Source organism: Petromyzon marinus, unplaced genomic scaffold (genome assembly GCF_048934315.1).
Source record: "Petromyzon marinus isolate PM22_M1 ecotype Great Lakes invasive population unplaced genomic scaffold, UKy_Petmar_22M1.pri1.0 PM_G_Scaffold_35, whole genome shotgun sequence".
NCBI classification, from domain to species: Eukaryota; Metazoa; Chordata; class Hyperoartia; order Petromyzontiformes; family Petromyzontidae; genus Petromyzon; species Petromyzon marinus.
The window spans coordinates 2,154,139-2,168,321 of record NW_027422928.1 but is presented as its reverse complement, the minus strand read 5'-3'; positions in this window follow the sequence as shown (position 1 = coordinate 2,168,321).

Genomic DNA, 14,183 nt, shown 5'->3' with positions numbered 1-14,183 from the left:
TCTTAGTGGCAAGCTCCAGGTTTAGCAGCAGCGCCTCCAACTCCTCTGAGTGAGCAGCGATTACCAGATCATCGGCATACGCAACGTGGTTGAGCAATAGGGAGCCATCCCTTGACCGCACCTGGGCATCGATCAGCCTCCCATTGTATCCGTGTAGTGGGTTTCGGAGACACTTTGCATAGGTAACTCCATTATTACAACGCAACACTCCAACAGTCCTCCTGATACACTGCTACAGCCTAGGCACACGGCCTGCCCCTAGCGTGCCGTGACACTGCCTACGCTCTGGGCTCCTCCGCTGTGACCACCCTAGGGGAGGCTACCCTGACCCCACCCAGCCAAGGTGCAGGTCCACACTCTGGCTTCCTCGGACCTCGCCCTTACAAGGGCGTGGGGCCGGGAGTCCCAGAGTCACACCACCACTGGCCCAGAGTCCCACCACTGGCCCAGAGTCCCACCACCGGCCCAGAGTCCCACCACAAGCCCAGAGTCCCACCACAGGCCCAGAGTCCCACCACTGGCCCAGAGTCCCACCACCACTGGCCCAGAGTCCCACCACAGGCCCAGAGTCCCACCACTGACCCAGAGTCCCACCACTGGCCCAGAGTCCCACCACTGGCCCAGAGTCCCACCACAGGCCCAGATTCCCACCACCGGCCCAGAGTCTCACCACCACTGGCCCAGAGTCCCACCACTGGCCCAGAGTCCCACCACCGGCCCAGAGTCCCACCACTGGCCCAGAGTCCCACCACTGGCCCAGAGTCCCACCACCGGCCCAGAGTCCCACCACCGGCCCGCACGGCGTCCCGGCCCTTACAAGTGTTGAGGCGTAAATGACGACTCGGAGGCAGATCTTCGTGTAGGGGCTTGCGCCAGTTGTTTTATTAAAGACTTTTCTTCACACACCATGACTCCGTGTACTGCACGCTCACTGCCTACACTCCACACCCCAGGGGTAGGGTACTGGGGAGGTCCTTAGCACACCCACAGGCTACCCTAGCCTGGTGTTAATCTCCCCCTACCCTGGGTCCCATCGCTCCCCCAGGGGTAGGGTACTGGGGAGGTCCCTAGCGCACCCACAGACTACCCTAGCCTGGTGCCAATCTCCCCCTACCCTAGGTCCCATCGCTCCCCCAGGGGTAGGGTACTGGGGAGGTCCCTAGCACACCCACAGGCTCCGCTAGCCCGGTGCTAATCTCCCCCTACCCTGGGTCCCAACTCCCAACTTCACACGTTCCTGGCTCCCCGCCAACGACCTCGAACACGTCACGGGTCCCAACCTAAATTCCCCGGGGGGACATGACGTCACCGTCCCGGCCCCCTGTCCGTGACGTCACCGCACGTGACGTCATCGTACCGGAGGGCTGAGCGCGACGTGACGTCACCGACTACCGCCCTGCACAAGGATGGCGGGGTGAGGGGTCCAGGGTCCTACCCAGCCGCCGCCGGTCCTCGTTCTTGGGCCGCGGCTGGCTCCAGATCGGCCGGGGAGGTCCCCTCTGGTGCCTCCTGCCCATCGAGGGGTGGGGCTGTCTGGGGTTCTGAGCCCCCAGCAGCCCCTCCCCTCTTGGGCTGGCACTGCAACCCCTCCCCTGACGGCACGAGGCACCACCGTCACATCTACGGCGCTACATCTGTACCAGATGGAAATTCCTCTGGTCTGGTACAGCCATCGAAGGCTTCACGAACTGCGTGGTCAAAATAGATGTTAAATAATGTGGGAGCCAGAGGACGTCCCTGTCGCACCCCAAGGTGTACAGGGAATGGCTCCGACTCCTGGCCAACGTAGTTTTACCCGGGCCTGCTCACCATCATGAAGGTCCTTAATGATCGTGAGCAGAGGGTCAGGGACTGCAAACGCACGAACAATGACTCAAAGCCCATGCCAACTGATGGTATCAAAGGCCTTGACGAGGTCAATAAAGCAGAGATGTAGGTCTTGCTGGAATTCCCTACACCTCTGCTGTAGCAGACGGACAGAAAATATGGCATCTGTGCAGGACCGCCCTTTCCTGAAACCGCATTGGGGCTCCGCAAGCCTCTCCTCAGCATGCCTGGCAAGGCGGTGTTGAATAGACACACAGACAGACACACACAGACACAGACAAACAGCCACACACAGACAACAACAACAACCGCCATTCGCCACTAAGTGGCGGTGACGTCACCACGACGCTTGTGCCAGCCCATGTGCACCTTGAGGCCACGTGGAGTGTCGAACGCCCGCTGGCGGGAGGTCACTGGGCAGACCCAGGTGCCACGGGTCGACTGACTGAGATGACTGGCTGATGCACCACCTGTGCCCCCTACTGTGCCAACCTGCTGTGCTTTAGCCACCCGGCGCTCCGCTCGTTGTTCTGAGCGTCGCTCCTCCGCCCTCCGTTGTTGTTGGAGGGCGACTGCCTCCAACTGCCCAGTAGCATCCTTCACGAGCCTCCTCCACAGAGGCCGATCTTGACACTGCTGGTACCAGTCATCGGCAAGTCCACTCAGCTCCACGTCCTTCTGTACCACGTCACTCCATCTCTTCTCCAGTCCATGCCACGCCCGTTTAGCCCCCTCGATCCGGCCGAACAAAAGCTGTTTCGGCATGCGGTGGCTGGGCATGCGGGCTACATGACTCAGCCAGCCCAGCATACAGACACACACACAGACAGACACACACACATACACAGAGAAGTGATTAAGACCAAAACCTCCTCCTCACTAACCTCATCCAACAACACTGCTCAGCATCCCACTCTGTCTGTGTCTCTCTGTCTCTCTGTCAGTCTCTATCTGTTTCTCTGTCTGTATCTGTCTCTCTGTCTGTATCTGTCTCACTGTCTCTCTGTTTCCCCGTGTTTCTGCCTCCCCATGTCTACCCGTATCTCTCCGTTATCTCCCTGCGTCTCACCGAATCTCCTCGTGTGTCCCCAATCCCGTAGCCACCACCGCCACCACCATCACCACCACCACCGCCGCCACCACCACCGCCGCCACCACCACCACCACCACCGCCGCCACCACCGCCACCACCACCACCGCCACCACCACCAATGCCACCGCCGCCGCCACCACCACCGCCACCACCACCCCATCCACCTCCCCACCCTCGTCCGCAGTGTCTACGGGAGACGAGGCGACGCTCCCCGCCAGCAGCAGCACTATCTACCCCATCAGCTTGACGGTGGCCATGACGGTGCTGATGGTGCTGGTGCTGCTCCCCTTCCTGGTGTGCAACGTGCGGGGCAGACGGAACGCCGGCGAGCATCCCGGTGAGCGGCGGTGGCGTTGCGGTGGCTACGTAGATGCGGACTGCCTCGCTTGGTCCACAGGAGGGCGTGGGCTACTTCCCCGCCCCTGACACCTGTGTATTTGGAGTTTGCGGTGTCTCCCTCATCATCATCGTCATCATCACGGTGGCTATGAGATGTTAACTACCTCGCCTGGATCATCTACATCATTAGACCTCGTTTGCCAGTACCAAAAAGGGGAAAAACCCTATTATTATTACCTCGCCTGGTACGCAGGAGGTCGTGGGTCCTATCCCGACCCTGACACTTCCTGCGTCTCTACGCGTTCAGAGCCATTTGGCTGCTGCTCTATATTTGCCACCCGACAACGATGATGATGACGATGATGACGATGATGACGATGATGACGACGATGATAATGATGACGATGATGATGACGATGATGATGACGATGACAACGATGATGATGATGACAACGATGACGATAACGATGATGATAATGATGACGATGATGATGATGACGATGATGATGACGATGACAACGATGATGACGATGATGACGATGACAATGACGACGACGACGATGATAACGATGATGACGACGATGATAATGACGATGATGACGATGATGACGATAATGATGACGATGATGACGATAAGCCACTGAGTTGAGCTGTCACTTGTGGTAGCCGGTGTAGCTTCTACTAAACAAGTGACGTAGTAGCACAGCGGGGGGCTTACCTGGTAAGATACACAAAATATTTGTCTATATTTTTTTTCATTGATTTGTTAACCTTTGCTATACCTGGCATATGCCGACGGCGCGAGTTTGCGTGACGTGTATGCGTGACGTGTCTGCGTGACGTGTCTGCGTGACGTGTTAGCGTGACGTGTCTGCGTGACGTGTCTGCGTGTCGTGTCTGCGTGACGTGTTTGCGTGACGTGTCTGCGTGACGTGTCTGCGTGACGTGTCTGCGTGACGTGTCTGCGTGACGTGTCTGCGTGACGTGTTAGCGTGACATGTCTGCGTGACGTGTCTGCGTGACGTGTCTGCGTGACGTGTCTGCGTGACGTGTCTGCGTGACATGTGTGCGTGACGTGTTTGCGTGTCGCGTTTGCTGTTGTAAAACCCGCCACCACCTGACGCAGCCAATTAGTCAGGTTTAGTGTCACGTAAACAAAACGTGCCAATTAGTTACTAGTTTATAGTGTACTGTACAGTGCAGTGTATAGTGTAGTGGACAGTGCAGTGTACTGTCCAGTAAAGTGTAGTGTACAGTGTGGTGTGTAGTGTACAGTGCAGTGTAGTATACAGTGTGGTGTGTAGTGTACAGTGTTGTGTGTAGTGTACAGTGTAGTGTAGTGTACAGTGTAGTATACTTTTTCAGTACTAACCGGTAGTGCGTTGGAGCGTAAACCCACGACGTTCACAATTCAGGTACCTGGTGACACCTCACCGGTAATTACAACGACCACAACCGACATCATCATCATCATCGGGCCTGATGATGATGATGCTGCTGCTGGCTGTTGTTTCGAGTTCCGTGCCTTGTGAGTTTTTCTCCCCACCCTGCGTGATCTTCTCGTTCCCCGGCGAACGAGCGAGGGGGGAACGCCCAGGCCTGGTCCCCAAGCCTGATATTGTCTCTGCCGAGTGCAGGTAGCCACCGCCGCCAGCGCCGCCACCACCGCCGACACCACCGCCGCTGCCACCGCTGCCACCGCCGCCGCCACCACCGCCGCGGTGGAGCAGAAATCGGAACTTTAGGACCTCGTCCCCGCCCCCGGTTGACACCGCCGGATGAAAGCCGCTCCCCAAGTCGTCGCCACACCAATCACACCGCGCGGTGGCTAGGAGATGTCGACCACCTCGCCTGGCACGCGGGAGGTCGTGGGTTCCATCCCGACCCCTGACGATGCCTGCCGCCGCTGTATATTTCTGAGTTTGACCCATAGACTCATCACACAGAGACCCATAGACTCATCACACAGAGACCCATAGACTCATCACACAGAGACCCATAGACTCATCACACAGAGACCCACAGACTCACCACACAGAGACCCATAGACTCACACAGAGACCCATAGACTCATCACACAGAGACCCATAGACTCACCACACAGAGACCCACAGACTCATCACACGGAGACCCATAGACTCACACAGAGACCCATAGACTCATCACACAGAGACCCATAGACTCACCACACAGAGACCCATAGACTCACCACACAGAGACCCAGACTCACCACACAGAGACCCATAGACTCACCACACACAGAGACCCATAGACTCACCACACAGAGACCCACAGACTCACCACACAGAGACCCACAGACTCACCACACAGAGACCCATAGACTCATCACACAGAGACCCACAGACTCACCACACAGAGACCCAAAGACTCACCAGACTCGCACAACTTTATCGATGGCCCGGTGGTTGGTGGTGGGTGGTGGTGGTGAGGCTGTGCGTGCGTTGTTGGGGCGCGTCCACGATGAATCTTCCAGAACGATCCGAGAGAGTCGACAGAGAATCGTCGTCCGTTCGACTCGCCCCCACCCAGGGGGGTGGGGGGTGGGGGCGCTTTGTGCGTCACGGTTCTGTTTGACGTCGCCACGTGCCCCAGCGTTGGTTGTGGGTCACGTGGTCTGTCGTGGCCTCGTCCCCTCTCTCCTTGCCTGCCTGCCTCCAGACTGAAGGGGGCCTGGCAGCTGTTTCGTTGTTTGCTGGAGACATCGCGGTGGTGGTGGTGCTGGTGGTGACGATAATAAAGGTGGCGAGTTCACTTACCTGGGCTGGAACTCCTCCTCCTCCTCTTTACAGGTGGATGCGTGATGTTGTGCACGGGACTTGAACTAAAAACGAAACGTTTTATTTTTTACCGGGTAAGGCCCTCGTTGAGATGCGGCGTAGCTCTTTCAGAAGGCCCTGACCTGACCGTTACAAATGATAGCTCTAGCAATTCGGTTTATTATCATCGTCGTCGTCATCATCACGTGGACCTTTAGAGCAGTTGACAAATACTCGACAACTCACGTTTCTCAAATGTGGAGGGGAAAACCAGAGGGCCCGGAAAAAAAATCCACGCGACAAAAGGGACAGAGACAAAGTCTATACAGCAGCAGCAGCAGCGGGCATTAGGGTCGGCATGGAACCCACAACACCCAGACCCAGGGCTTGAACCCACGGTCTCAGTGTCTCTGACACGGCCATTATGAACCCACTGAGAGAGAGAGACCCAGACCCAGGGCTTGAACCCAGGGTCTCAGTGTCTCTGACACGGCCATTATCAACCCACTGAGAGAGACACCCAGACCCAGGGCTTGAACCCAGGGTGTCAGTGTCTCTGACACGGCCATTATGAACCCACTGAGAGAGAGACACCCAGACCCAGGGCTTGAACCCAGGGTGTCAGTGTCTCTGACACGGCCATTATGAACCCACTGAGAGAGAGAGACACCCAGACCCAGGGCTTGAACCCAGGGTGTCAGTGTCTCTGACACGGCCGTTATGAACCCACTGAGAGAGAGAAACACCCAGACCCAGGGCTTGAACCCAGGGTGTCAGTGCCTCTGACATGGCCATTATGAACCCACTGAGAGAGAGAGACACCCAGACCCAGGGCTTGAACCCAGGGTCTCAGTGTCTCTGACACGGCCATTATGAACCCACTGAGAGAGAGAGACACCCAGACCCAGGGCTTTAACCCAGGGTCTCAGTGTCTCTGACACAGCCATTATGAACCCACTGAGAGAGAGACACCCAGACCCAGGGCTTGAACCCAGGGTCTCAGTGTCTCTGACACGGCCGTTATGAACCCACTGAGAGAGAGACACCCAGACCCAGGGCTTGAACCCAGGGTCTCAGTGTCTCTGACACGGCCATTATGAACCCACTGAGAGAGAGACACCCAGACCCAGGGCTAGAACCCAGACTCTCAGTGTCTCCGACACGGCCATTATGAACCCACTGAGAGAGAGACACCCAGACCCAGGGCTTGAACCCAGGGTCTCAGTGTCTCTGACATGGCCATTATGAACCCACTGAGAGAGAGAGACACCCAGACCCAGGGCTTGAACCCAGGGTGTCAGTGTCTCTGACACGGCCATTATGAACCCACTGAGAGAGAGACACCCAGACCCAGGGCTTGAACCCAGGGTCTCAGTGTCTCTGACACAGTCATTATGAACCCACTGAGAGAGACACCCAGACCCAGGGCTTGAACCCAGGGTCTCAGTGTCTCTGACACGGCCATTATGAACCCACTGAGAGAGAGACACCCAGACCCAGGGCTTGAACCCAGGGTCTCAGTGTCTCTGACACGGCCATTATGAACCCAATGAGAGAGACACCCAGACCCAGGGCTTGAACCCAGGGTGTCAGTGTCTCTGACACGGCCATTATGAACCCACTGACTGATGTATTTATTAATGATTTTTACATCTCTCATCAATGAGCTCCCAAAGTCAAAACACCATAAACTCCCCCAACAACACCAAACACAACAACAACAACAACGCTTTGTTTTACTCATCCCGACAAACACACGCCTGTCTCTGCGTGTGTCTATGTGTGTGTCTGTGTGTGTTTACGTGTTTGTGTCTGTGTGTGTCTGTATCGGTGTGTGCGTGTCTCTGCGTGTGTCTGTGTGTCCGTGTCTCTGCGTGTGTCTATGTGTCTGTCTGTGTCTGTTTCGGTGTGTGTCTGTATCGGTATGTGTCTGTGTCTCTGCGTGGGTCTGTGTGTGTCTATTGGTGTGTGCGTGTGTGTCTATGTGTCTCTGCGTGTTTGTGTGTCTGTGTGTGTCTGTCTCTTTTTAAGAAGGGGGACCGCACAGACTGTAACAACTACAGGGGCATCTCACTCCTCAGTGTGCCGGGAAAGGTCCTGGCAAGGATTATTCAGCATCGCCTTGCCAGGCACGCTGAGGAGAGGTTTGCGGAGCCCCAATGCGGTTTCAGGAAAGGGCGGTCCTGCACGGATGCCATATTTTCTGTCCGTCTGCTATGGCAGAGGTGTAGGGAATTCCAACAAGACCCACATCTCTGCTTTATTGACCTGGTCAAGGCCTATGATACCATCAGTAGGCCTGCGCTCTGGGTCGTTCTTCGTGCTTTTGGAGTACCTGACCCTCTGCTCACGATCATTAAGGACCTTCATGATGGTGAGCGGGCCCGGGTAAAACTACGTGGCCGGGAGTCACAGCCATTCCCTGTACACCTTGGGGTGCGACAGGGATGTCCTCTGGCTCCCACATTATTTAACATCTATTTTGACCACGTAGTTCGTGAAGCCTTCAATAGCTGTACCGGGCGAATCTCCATATGGTACAGATATAATTGGAGGCTAATCGATGCCCGGGTGCGGTCAAGGGATGGCTCCCTATTGCTCAACCACGTTATGTATGCTGATGATTTGGTAATAGCTGCTCAGTCAGAGGAGGAGTTGGAGACGCTGCTGCTGAGACTGGAGCGTGCCACTAAGAGGTGGGGCCTTACCATCAGCCCCACCAAAACTAAGCACCTGCCTGGGTATTTTGTACCATCGAACACTCCACCCCCACAACTCCCAATCGGTGATGGGGCAGTTGTGGAGAGAGTGGAGAGTTTCCCATACCTGGGCAGTGTGCTTATGACTGGCTCCAGTTTATCAGCAGAGGTCTGACTCCGAATCAGTCGAGCGGAAATATCTTTTCATCTGTTGCGTAACGCTGTGTGGAAGTTACCTGGTCTGTCGCTCTGCACTAAGCTTCAGGTCTTCTCGGCCACTGTCATTCCCTCCCTTCTCTACGCTTGCGAAACGTGGACCCCTCTAATGGAACATCTTCGCCGGTTAGAAACATTTAGGCTGGCCTGTCTACGATCCATCCTGGGTTTAACCAGACTGGATTGTGTGAGGAGCTCACAAATCCTTGAAAGATCTGGGCAGGGTCCCATCGGTGAGCTCCTCCGGCAGGCAAGGCTGCGATGGCTGGGTCATGTAGCCTGCATGCCCAGCCACCGCATGCCGAAACAGCTTTTGTTTGCCGGATTGAGGGGGCTAAGCGGGCGCGGCACGGGCTAGAGAAGAGACGGAGTGATGTGGTACAGGAGGACGTGGAGCTGAGTGGACTTGCCGATGACTGGTACCAGCGGTGTCAAGATCGGCCTCTGTGGAGGAGGCTCGTGAAGGATGCTACTGGGCAGTTGGAGGCAGTCTCCCTCCAACAACAACGGAGGACGGAGGAGCGACGCTCAGAACAACGAGCGGAGCGCCGGGTGGCTAAATCACAGCAGGTTGGCACAGTAGGGGGCACAGGTGGTGCATCAGCCAGTCATCTCAGTCAGTCGACCCGTGGCACCTGGGTCTGCCCCGTGACCTCCTGCCAGCGGGCGTTCGACACTTCACGTGGCCTCAGGGTGCACATAGCCTGGCAAAAGCATCGTGGTGATGTCACCGCCACTTAGTGGCGAATGGCGGTTGTAGTTGTGTATGTATATATGTGTGTATGTATATATGTGCGTATGTATATATGTGTATGTGTATGTATGTATATGTGTGTGTTTATGTGTGTATGTATATTGTGTATGTGTTTATGTGTGTATGTATTTGTGTGTGTATGTATATGTGTGTATGCATATATGTGTATGTATATATGTGTGTATGTATATGTGTGTGTATGTATATATGTGCGTATGTATATGTGTATGTATATATGTGTATGTATATGTGTGTATGTTTATATGTGTATGTATTTGTGTGTGTTTATATGTGTGTATGTATATTGTGTATGTGTTTATGTGTGTATGTATTTGTGTATGTGTTTATGTGTGTGTATGTATATTGTGTATGTGTTTATGTGTGTATGTATTTGTGTATGTGTTTATATGTGTGTATGTATATTGTGTATGTGTTTATGTATGTATTTGTGTATGTGTTTATATGTGTGTATGTATATTGTGTATGTTTATGTGTGTATGTATTTGTGTATGTACCTGGTTCCAAGTGTGAGGGGGAGCCTCGGCTGCCCCCCTCCTGTGTGGGAATGGCATCGGAGCAGGGGGTGGTGGTTATAAACCACCACACAAAGTCACCCTCCACCTCGTCCTTCTACTCAACCACCTTCCCCTCATCCTTCTCATCCACCGCCTCCTCATCCACATTATCATCCACCTTCTCATCAACCTCCTCCTTCTCATCCACCTCCTCCTTTTCATCCACCGCCTCCTTCTCATCCATCTTCTCATCCACCTCCTCCTTCTCATCCACCTCCTCCTTTTCATCGCCCTCCTCCTCCATCACCACCACCTCCTCCTCCTCGCCCTTTGTGGTGCCGCCACCGCCAGCGGCCACGGCAGCGCCCTGTCGCTCACGGGACAGCAGCGGCCGTGGGACGATGACGCCGTTGATGCTGCCGCCGCTCGACGTTGTCCGGTGACCGCAGTGCAGCCCGGCACCACCGCCATCACCACCACCACCATCACCACCACCGCCAATCACCACCACCGCCAGGAGGATTCGCCTTGGTGAGGTTGTTGTAGGCGAGCTGGCACGCCACCTCCCATGCTCCCTCCACGCTTGAGCTCAGAAATTTGGGGAAGATGATGGCGCCTTCTCCCACCCCGGGAACCGACACCTTATAGAGGAGGCCCACGGGCATCCCGGGCTCCGAGTGAGCGTGCAGCTCGAAGATTGGGTAGCTGACGCCAGCGGTCCGGCACAGCATATTATTATCAGAGTTGTCTTTTTTGTTTGCATTTTGACTGCTTGTGTTGTGGTTATTGCAAACATGATGCCTTGAATAAAGGTGTCAGTTTTTGTGTCAGTTAAAAGGGTAAAACCTATTCCTATATGTTTTATATTTTTTTTATTATTTTATTGTTTCTCTTCAATGTGACTTTACCTGAAAGAGCTGAGAATATGAATTACTGCAGTCACGAAAGCTTTAAATCAAACTGTAACGTTTAAACTATTTCGTGGAAGTAAGTTGTTTTTGCTCTTGTCAGTAGGCGCATCTCTACACCTTGCAATGTCCTGCAACTGGCGGCAGCCTTGGGCTGCGGTCATCTTTGCAACAGAGCTGCACTAAGCTCAGTGGGCCTCTTCAGCAGCTGCTGAGACTCAAGTCTGTAACGTGGATGAAGCAGCGGTGCAGTGGTTAGAACACTGAGCCATGACCCATCCACCTGAGTTTAACTCCCACAATGGATAACATCAGTGGCCAATTACATAGGAACTTGCCCTGTTCTGTCCACCCACATCCCCAACACCACCACCAACATCAACTTCACGACCACCACCAACATCATCACACCACCGCCATCATCACCTCCAACATCACCACCAACATCACCACCACCAACATCTCCACCACCGCCAACATCACCACCACCAACATCACCACCACCACCACATCACCACCAACATCACCATCACCACCACCACCAACATCACACCACCAACATCACCACCACCACATCACCACCACCACCAACATCACCATCACCACCACCAACATCACCACCACCACATCACCACCATCAACATCATCACCACCAACATCACCACCACACCAACATCACCACCAACATCACCATCACCACCACCACCAACATCACCACCACCACCACACACCCCCACATCACCACCACCACCAACATCACCATCACCACCACCAACATCACCACCACCAACATCACCACCACCATCGCCACCACCAACATCACCACCACCACCAACATCACCACCACCACCAACATCACCACCATCACCACCACCACCATCACCACCACCATCATCACACCACCACCATCACCACCAACATCACCATCACCACCACCACCAACATCACCATCAGCACCAACATCACCACCACCAACATCACCACCACCAACATCACCACCACCAACATCACCACCACCAACATCACCACCACCACCAACATCACGCAACATCACCCACCACCACATCACCATCACATCACCACCACCACATCCCACATCACCATCACCACCACCACATCACCACCAACATCACCATCACCACCATCACCACCACCACCAACATCACCACCACCACCAACACCACCACCACCAACATCACCTACCACCATCAACATCACCACACACAATCATCATCACCACCACCATCATCAATCATCACCATCACCACCACCACCAACATCACCACCACCACCACCAACATCACCACCACCAACATTACCACCACAACATTACCACCACCAACATCACCACCAACATCATCACCACCACCACCAACATCACCACCACCAACTCACCACCACCACCAACATCACCACCACCACCACATCACCACCACCACACCACCACCACCACCAACATCACCACCACCAACATCCCCACCACCACCAACATCACCACCATCACCACCAACATCACCATCACCACCACCACCAACATCACCATCAGCACAACATCACCACAACCAACATCACCACCACCACATCACCACCACAACATCACCAACATCACCACACCACCAACATCACCATCACCACCACCACATCACCACCAACATCACAACACCCAACATCACCACCAACATCACCACACCACCAACATCACCACCAACATCACCACCACCAACATCACCACCACCAACATCACCACCACCACCAACCATCACCACCACCAACATCACCACCATCACATCACCACCAACATCATCACCACCCACCAACATCATCCACCATCACCACCACCACCGTCACCACCACCACCAACATCACCACCACCAACATTACCACCACCAACATTACCACAAAAACAATCCTAATACACCATAACAATACCTATCCCCACATCACCACCACAACATCACCCCACCACCAACCACCACCACCACCACCACCACCACCACCACCACCACCACCACCACCACCAACATCACCCCACCACACCACCACCCATCACCACCACCACCACCAACACCACCACCCCACCACCACCACCATCATCCACCACCATCCCCACACACCCCCCACCACCCACCCATCACCACCATCACCACCACCCACACCACCACCACCACCACCACCACACCACCACCACCACCACCACCACCACCACCACCACCACCACCACCACCACCACCACCACCACCACCACCACCATCACCACCCACCACCACCACCACCACCATCACCACCACCACCATCATCACCACCACCACCATCACCACCACCACCACCACCCCACCACCACCACCACCACCACCACCACCACCACCATCACCACCACCACCACCACCACCCACCACCATCACCAACCACCACCACCATCACCACCACCACCATCATCACCACCACACCACCACCACCACCACCACCACCACCACCACCACCCACCTCACCACCACCATCACCACCACCATCACCACCATCACCAACACCAACATCACCACCAACACCACCACCATCACCAACATCACCACCACCACCACCAACATCACCAACATCACCAACATCACCAACATCACCACCACTAACATCACCATCACCACCACCAACATCACCACCACCATCACCACCACCAACATCACCACCACCATCACCACCACCACCATCACCACCACCAACATCACCACCACCACCAACATCACCACCACCATCACCACCACCAACATCACCACCAACATCCCCACCACCACCATCACCACCAACATCACCACCACCAACATCACCACCAACATCACCACCACCACCAACAACATCACCACCACCAACACCACCACCACCAACATCACCACCACCATCACCACCACCAACATCACCACCAACATCCCCACCACCACCAACATCACCACCACCATCACCACCACCATCATCACCACCACCATCACCACCACCATCACCACCACCACCATCAACATCACCACCATCACCACCACCACCACCATCACCACCACCAATATCACCA